Source organism: Salmo salar, chromosome 07 (genome assembly GCF_965601325.2).
Source record: "Salmo salar chromosome 07, fSalSal1, whole genome shotgun sequence".
Classification (NCBI taxonomy): Eukaryota; Metazoa; Chordata; class Actinopteri; order Salmoniformes; family Salmonidae; genus Salmo; species Salmo salar.
Window position 1 is genome coordinate 73,033,490 of NC_138297.1, and position 9,011 is coordinate 73,042,500.

Sequence of the window (9,011 nt, forward strand, 5' to 3'; positions counted from 1 at the left end):
CTGTTTTAACTGCAAGTTAGCTCTGGTCTCGAATACCTTGGTCTGTTTTAACTGCAGGTTAGCTCTGGTCTCGAATACTTTGGTCTGTTTTAACTGCAGGTTAGCTCTGATCTCGAATACTTTGGTCTGTTTTAACTGCAAGTTAGCTCTGGTCTCGAATACCTTGGTCTGTTTTAACTGCAGGTTAGCTCTGGTCTCGAATAATTTGGTCTGTTTTAACTGCAGGTTAGCTCTGGTCTCGAATGCTTTGGTCTGTTTTAACTGCAAGTTAGCTCTGGTCTCGAATACTTTGGTCTGTTTTAACTGCAGGTTAGCTCTGGTCTCGAATAATTTGGTCTGTTTTAACTGCAGGTTAGCTCTGGTCTCGAATACTTTGGTCTGTTTTAACTGCAGGTTAGCTCTGGTCTCAAATACCTTGGTCTGTTTTAACTGCAGGTTAGCTCTGGTCTCGAATACTTTGGTCTGTTTTAACTGCAGGTTAGCTCTGGTCTCGAATGCTTTGGTCTGTTTTAACTGCAGGTGCATGGACTGGACTGAATCCAAAATGTGGTTTATCCCAGTATCAAAGCAGCACACAGTACAACCAACTGAACATTCAATGAAAAGGCTGTTTATTGCTGTTCTGGCCGACTGAACATCGTAAAATAGAACCTAGACAATCTGCATGTGGGTCATCTGTGATGTCATCGAGGCCTGAAGCTGGGTTGATTTGGCTTCAGCTCCAATAGACCATGTAATCATGACATGGCATGCTGACCACCAGCTCAGTGTGTGTTTGTGTGTGTGTGTGTGTGTCAAACAATAGGGCCCACGCTGTGACACAGTATGCCTTGCCACAGACACTAGCTCTAACTACTCCCTCTGTCACTCCATTTCTCTCTCTCTCTGTCTCTCTCTCTTTTTTCTCTCTCCCTTTCTTTCTCTCTCCATCTCTTTTTTTCTCTCTCCCCATCTCTCTCATTCTCTCTCTCCTCTCATTCTCTCTCTCTCTCTTTTCCTCTCTCTCTCTTTTCCTCTCTCTCTTGCTCTTTCCATTATCCTATTCCTCCATCAGTGCAGAAAGAAACAAATTTGGGCCACGGTGCCCTTAATAATGAAATGCAGTCGGTGTGTGTGTGTGTGTTTGTGTACACGTGTGCATGTTTGGGTGTGTGTGTGTGTGTGCATGCATGCCTGTGTGTGTATGCTCCAGGAAAACACACCATTAAAACATCCTGCCTCCCCAGAGGCACCAATCAGACCGGGGAGAGATAGACTGACATTGTGGTGTGGTGGCTAATGTTAATTACATGTATGGCTAGCATGTTAAAGCCAGAGCAGGGGGAATATATTTAGCATGACATTGAGTGTGTGTGTGTATGTATGTGTGTATGTATGTGTGTGTGTGTTTGTGTGTTAGGGCTGAGCGATATGGCCAAAATATTTTCACATTTTTGACGGTATTCTATGTTTTTTTTGTAATATAAGTTATAAATGTGCTTTCTGAGATGTGATTTTTGACGGTATTTGACGGTATTCTATGTTTTTTTTGTAATATAAGTTATAAATGTGCTTTCTGAGATGTGGTTGACTCTGGTGAGAATACGTACACTAACTGATTTCAATGGGCTTTCTCCATTCTGATTGGTTTATACTGTTTAATCAAACTTCAAACCCAGAAATTATTTTCTACATTTTCATAAATTTCGACATTTCCTGTCCTAATATGAGATCACTTCCTGTCCTAATATGAGATCATTTCCTGTACACTGTCATGTAGGACTGCAGGATATTGGCAGACTATCTAGGCCTTGTTTTTAAACAAATGTTGCAATTACGATTTGACTTGCGATTCAGATCAAAACAGCTGGGTGAACTGTTGGAATCATGGAATGAGAATGACTATTCTAATTCTGTAGTTAGAATGTAATAGTGAAAACTTTAAATACAGTGTTGGTTGGCATGACAACAAATGAAAAAGCCAGGTGATGAGTTATTGTGCCAGGGTAGGAACTAAAGTATCGGGATGTGTTTCCCAGAGGACCCTATAATCTTTAGCTACATTAAACGTTTTCTCTTTCATTCTTATAGCCATAACATATTCATGCTCCACCTATTCCTCTTTGATTTAGAAGCTACTGTTGAACAAACAACATGCTGATTTAGTCCTACACCATCACTGGTATCAGGCTGTACCAGCTAGCTACGTTTGGTCTGACTCAGTACATGTATTAGCTAGCTAGCCAACTAGCGATTAGCATTAGAGGCTAACACGATTTAGCCACAACTTTGCCTAGAAAAAAAAACTAAACTAGCTGTTTAGAGACAGCAAGATACACAAACTAACAGTGGAATTATTGAACGCTTATAGATGTATATTAAGAAGCAAAGTGGTAATCAGTATCGGTATCATGTGCTGCATTTAACGGTATGCAGACTGAACGCAAACGGTCTCGTAGTCGAGCAACAACAACTGAGTGACGGGTCGCAGCTTTGGTCTGTGGAAAACGGCATAAAGAGAGCGGAGGGCTTGGTGAGAGATACGGGAGAGAGATGACTCAGGTAGCGGAGTACACTATACAAATGGACGTTACACACGTCGGAGTATTGTATCACGTTTAACAAATCAAACATTGAAATAGCTTTAAAAACCCAAACCGGTCCGTCCATCAATACCGGTATATACGGTTTACCGGTATACCGCCCAGCCCTAGTGTGTGTGTGTGTGTGTGTGTGTGTGAGAGAAACAGGATGAATAGTATTGGGCTGCATGTACAGAACACTAGCAAAACATGACCAATAAGAAGACAGTCATGCAAAACATGACCAATAAGAATACAGTCATTTAAAACATGACCAATAAGAAGACAGTCATGCAAAACATGACCAATAAGAATACAGTCATAGAAAACATGACCAATAAGAAGACAGTCATATAAAACATGACCAATAAGAATACAGTCATTTAAAACATGACCAATAAGAAGACAGTCATATAAAACATGACCAATAAGAATACAGTCATATAAAACATGACCAATAAGAAGACAGTCATATAAAACATGACCAATAAGAAGACAGTCATATAAAACATGACCAATAAGAAGACAGTCATATAAAACATGACCAATAAGAAGACAGTCATATAAAACATGACCAATAAGAATACAGTCATATAAAACATGACCAATAAGAAGACAGTCATATAAAACATGACCAATAAGAAGACAGTCATATAAAACATGACCAATAAGAATACAGTCATATAAAACATGACCAATAAGAAGACAGTCATATAAAACATGACCAATAAGAAGACAGTCATATAAAACATGACCAATAAGAAGACAGTCATATAAAACATGACCAATAAGAATACAGTCATATAAAACATGACCAATAAGAAGACAGTCATATAAAACATGACCAATAAGAAGACAGTCATATAAAACATGACCAATAAGAAGACAGTCATTTAAAACATGACCAATAAGAAGACAGTCATATAAAACATGACCAATAAGAAGACAGTGATAGAAAACATGACCAATAAGAATACAGTCATATAAAACATGACCAATAAGAAGACAGTCATATAAAACATGACCAATAAGAAGACAGTCGTTTAAAACATGACCAATAAGAATACAGTCATACAAAACATGACCAATAAGAAGACAGTCATATAAAACATGACCAATAAGAAGACAGTCATATAAAACCTGACCAATAAGAAGACAGTCATATAAAACATGACCAATAAGAATACAGTCATATAAAACATGACCAATAAGAAGACAGTCATATAAAACATGACCAATAAGAAGACAGTCATATAAAACATGACCAATAAGAAGACAGTCATATAAAACATGACCAATAAGAAGACAGTCATATAAAACATGACCAATAAGAAGACAGTCATATAAAACATGACCAATAAGAAGACAGTGATAGAAAACATGACCAATAAGAAGACAGTGATAGACCGTGAATGTTGTGTTGCTGAATTAAAGCATGGATAGTTGTGTGTCAGTATGCATGTCACTGAGATGAGCAACCTAAACCTGGCCCAGTCATTGCAATGATTCCAGTTTTTAAAGAAACAGACCAACTTCAAGCCACAGAGGCATTAAAGTCAGGGATTATTCAGTGTTTTCTGTCAGCCTTTCTCTCTCCTAACTGCCAAAGTTATATATCCCTATCAAAAACAAAAACTGGACCCCAGCCGAGCCAACATTTGCATTTCGACCTCTTTAGTATCGAACTGTGAGCTGAACTGAATTGCAATTATTAAAACTTTATGCAGCTTTATACAGGACAATGTGGAGTGGAGAATGAAGTTGTTCATAATGGAAGGTTGTTTTTAATCACCTCCCCCAGCCAACCAGCCAGGAAACCAGCCAGCCAGGAAACCAGCCAACCAGCCAGCCAGCAAACCAACCAGCCAGCCAGTCAACCAGCAAACCAGCCAGCAAACCAACCAGCCAGCCAGTCAACCAGCAAACCAGCCAGCCAATCATCCAACAAACCAGGAAGCCAACAAACCATCAAACCAGCTAGCCAGCCAGCCATCCAACAAACCAGCAAGCCAACAAACCATCAAACCAGCCAACCAACCAGCCAGCCAGCCAACCGGCCAGCCAGCCACCCACCATTAAATGAACAATCCCCCTTTTAATTGAAGTAACCCGGTGATGTAGAGGTTTGACAGATGACAGTAGTTTTGATGGGTATCTCTTTTCAGTCATTGTGTTGTGTTGTGTCTGCCTTCCTCCTGTCCTACCCTACTGCTGGTTACAAATGTGTTATTCCAGTGTCATACAGATCGCTACAGAGTAATTATAGTTTGAGGAGATATGAGGCGCGTGGTGTTGCCTCAACCGATACGCCTCCGATCTCTCCTTCCCCTTTGTCAGCGAGGGACGGAGGGGAATAGCAAACAGGCAGAGGAGAGGCAGATTGAGTCCAACATGCGCCCTATTCCATCACGAGGCTCTGATCAAAAGTTGTGTACTATACAGGGAATAGTGCAGGGTGCCATTTCAGAAAAATAGCTTTTTATTTGACAGTATTCAACAACAGTGTCTCTCTGTGGTGCTGCTGCAGGGAGCAGCCAATCACCTAGATGTTGGTACGGCCACCACTGGCACATGTGAGTCACTCCAGCCAGTCAGGGACAACACAGAACACCCTGTCGCCACGGGGACAGCCTATAGGGTGAAATCGATGACGTACCAAGGTGAGGGTGCATCATCAGAATATTGATCAAGTGCTAATTCCGATAAACCGAGACCAGATAATGATGTTTCCTTACCCAGAACCACCCGGGCCATAACTATGGACCTCTGGGCTGTGAAGGTAGGGATTTCATCCCAAATGAAACTCTTTTCCCTATATAGTGCGCTAACTTTGACAAGGGCCCTATTGAAAGTAGTTCACTATGTAGGGAATAGGGTGCTATTTGGAACGAAGACAGGGAGTTCCTCTTAATCAGATCAATAACAAAAACGGAGTTTACAAAACATTAAGAACACCTTCCTAATATTGAGTTGCACCCACTGTTGTCCTCAGAACAGCCTCAATTCGTTGCGACATGGACTCTACAAGGTGTCGAAAGTGTTCCACAGGGATGCTGGTCCATGTTGACTCCAATGCTTCCCACAGTTGTGTCAAGTTGGCTGGATGTCCTTTGGGTGCTGGACCATTCTTGATACAAACGGGAAACTGTTGACTTTGAAAAACCCAGCAGTGTTGCAATTCTTGACACAAATCTCTGGGCCTGGCACCTACTACCATACCCATTCAAAGGCACTTAAATCTATTGTCTTGTCCATTCACCCTCTGAATGGCACACATAACCAATTCTCAATTGACTCAAGGCTTGAAAATCCTTCTTTAACCCGTCTCCTCCCCTTCATCTACACTGATTGAAGTGGATTTAACCAGTGACATCAATAAGGGATTCATAGCTTGGATTCACCTGGTCAGTCTGTCATGGAAAGAGCAGGTGTTCCTAATGTTTTGTACCCTCAGTGTATGATTGTAATATCAACTTTGTCTGAACTCAAAGTCACATTGCTGATCGATTGAATTAACTGATTGATTGAATTAAAGTGTCCCAAATGAGCTGTTGTCATCATGATTCTACACACACGCACGTGCGCTCACACACACACGTTTTGTTTTTCTATCCTTGTGGGTACCTAACATTGATTTCTATTCAAAATCGTACTTTCCCTAACCCAACCCCGTAACCATAGCCCTAACCCAACCCGTAACCCTAACCCAACCCCCTAACCATAGCCCTAACCCTAACTTTAACCCCTAACCCAACCCTGTAACCCTAACCCAACCCCGTAACCATAGCCCTAACCCAACCCAACCCCCTAACCCAACCCCCTAACCCAACCCCCTAACCCTAACCCCGTAACCCTAACCCAACCCCCTAATCCTAACCCCGTAACCCTAACCCAACCCCGTAACCATAACCCTAACCCAACCCCGTAACCATAGCCCTAACCCAACCCCGTAACCCTAACCCAACCCCCTAACCCCGTAACCCTAACCCAACCCCCTAATCCTAACCCCGTAACCCTAACCCAACCCCCTAACCATAGCCGTAACCCTAACCTAACCCCCTAACCATAACCCTAACCCAACCCCGTAACCAACCCCGTAACCCTAACCCAACCCCATAACCATAACCCTAACCCAACCCCCTAACCAACCCCGTAACCATAGCCCTAACCCAACCCCGTAACCATAACCCAACCCCCTAACCATATCCCTAACCCAACCCCGTAACCCTAACCCAACCCCCTAACCATAACCCTAACCCAACCCCATAACCCCAACCCAACCCCATAACCCTAACCAAACCCGTAACTAAAGTGTTTGAGTACTATATCTCTTGACACAATGATGAAAATAATCATGGCCTCTAAACCTTCAAGCTGCATACTGGACCCTATTCCAACTAAACTACTGAAAGAGCTGCTTCCTGTGCTTGGCCCTCCTATGTTGAACATAATAAACGGCTCTCTATCCACCGGATGTGTACCAAACTCACTAAAAGTGGCAGTAATAAAGCCTCTCTTGAAAAAGCCAAATCTTGACCCAGAAATTATAAAAAAACTATCGGCCTATATCGAATCTTCCATTCCTCTCAAAAAAAATTGAAAAAGCTGTTGCGCAGCAACTCACTGCCTTCCTGAAGACAAACAATGTATACGAAATGCTTCAGTCTGGTTTTAGACCCCATCATAGCACTGAGACTGCACTTGTGAAGGTGGTAAATTACCTTTTAATGGTGTCAGATCGAGGCTCTGCATCTGTCCTCGTGCTCCTAGATCTTAATGCCGCTTTTGATACCATTGATCACCACATTCTTTTGGAGAGATTGGAAACCCAAATTGGTCTACACGGACAAGTTCTGGCCTGGTTTAGATCTTATCTGTCGGAAAGATATCAGTTGTCTCTGTGAATGGTTTGTCCTCTGACAAATCAACTGTACATTTCGGTGTTGCTCAAGGTTCCGTTTTAGGCCCAATATTGTTTTCACTATATATTTTACCTCTTGGGGATGTCATTCGAAAACATAATGTTAAATTTCACTGCTATGCGGATGACACACAGCTGTACATTTCAATGAAACATGGTGAAGCCCCAAAATTGCCCTCGCTAGAAGCCTGTGTTTCAGACATAAGGAAGTGGATGGCTGCAAACGTTCTACTTTTAAACTCGGACAAAACAGAAATGCTTGTTCTTGGTCCCAAGAAACAAAGAGATCTTCTGTTGAATCTGACAATTAATCTTGATGGTTGTACAGTCGTCTCAAATAAAACTGTGAAGGACCTCGGCGTTACTTTGGACCCTGATCTCTCTTTTGAAGAACATATCAAGACTGTTTCAAGGACAGCTTTATTCCCATCTACGTAACATTGCAAAAATCAGAAACTTTCTGTCCAAAAATGATGCAGGAAAATTAATCCATGCCTTTGTTACTTCTAGGTTGGACCACTGCAATGCTCTACTTTCCGGCTATCCGGATAAAGCACTAAATAAACTTCAGTTAGTGCTAAATACGGCTGCTAGAATCCTGACTAGAACCAAAAAATTTGATCATATTACTCCAGTGCTAGCCTCACTACACTGGCTTCCTGTTAAGGCAAGGGCTGATTTCAAGGTTTTACTGCTAACCTACACAGCATTACATGGGGTTGCTCCTACCTATCTTTCCGATTTGGTCCTGCCGTACATACCTACACGTACGCTACGGTCACAAAACGCAGGCCTCCTAATTGTCCCTAGAATTTCTAAGCAAACAGCTGGAGGCAGGGCTTTCTCCTATAGAGCTTCATTTTTATGGAATGGTCTGCCTACCCATGTGAGAGATGCAGACTCGGTCTCAACCTTTAAGTCTTTACTGAAGACTCATCTCTTCAGTGGGTCCTATGATTGAGTGTAGTCTGGCCCAGGAGTGTGAAGGTGAACGGAAAGGCTCTGGAGCAACGAACCGCCCTTGCTGTCTCTGCCTGGCCGGTTCCCCTCTCTCCACTGGGATTCTCTGCCTCTAACCCTATTACAGGGTCTGAGTCACTGGCTTACTTGGTGTTCTTCCATGCCGTCCCTAGGAGGGGTGTGTCACTTGAGTGGGTTGAGGGCTAGGGTCAGTCTGTTATATCTGGAGTATTTCTCCTGTCTTATCCAGTGTCCTGTGTGAATTTAAGTATGCTCACTCTAATCCTCTCTTTCTCTCTTTCTTTCTCTCTCTCGGAGGACCTGAGCCCTTGGACCATGCCTCAGGACTACCTGGCATGATGACTCCTTGCTGTCCCCAGTCCACCTGACCGTGCTGCTGCTCCAGTTTCAACTGTTCTGCCTGCGGCTATGGAACCCTGACCTGTTCACCGGACGTGCTACCTGTCCCAGACCTGCTGTTTTCAACTCTCTAGAGACAGCAGGAGCGGTAGAGATACTCTCAATGATCGGCTATGAAAAGCCAAGTGACATTTACTCTTGAGGTGCTG

The 9,011-nt window shown here is 42.6% G+C and overlaps 1 protein-coding gene and 1 long non-coding RNA gene across 2 annotated transcripts in view; one reads left to right on the forward strand and one right to left on the reverse strand.

Moving 5' to 3' along the window:
* LOC123743794 (transmembrane protein 178B) overlaps window positions 1-9,011 on the reverse strand; it is a 187,471-nt gene that overhangs the window by 142,501 nt on the left and 35,959 nt on the right. The gene's annotated exons all lie outside the window — the stretch shown is intronic.
* Window positions 1,694-6,108, forward strand: LOC123743795 (uncharacterized). Its single transcript, XR_006770693.2, has 2 exons — window positions 1,694-2,541; window positions 4,363-6,108. It is a non-coding gene; the product is annotated as an uncharacterized LOC123743795 (long non-coding RNA).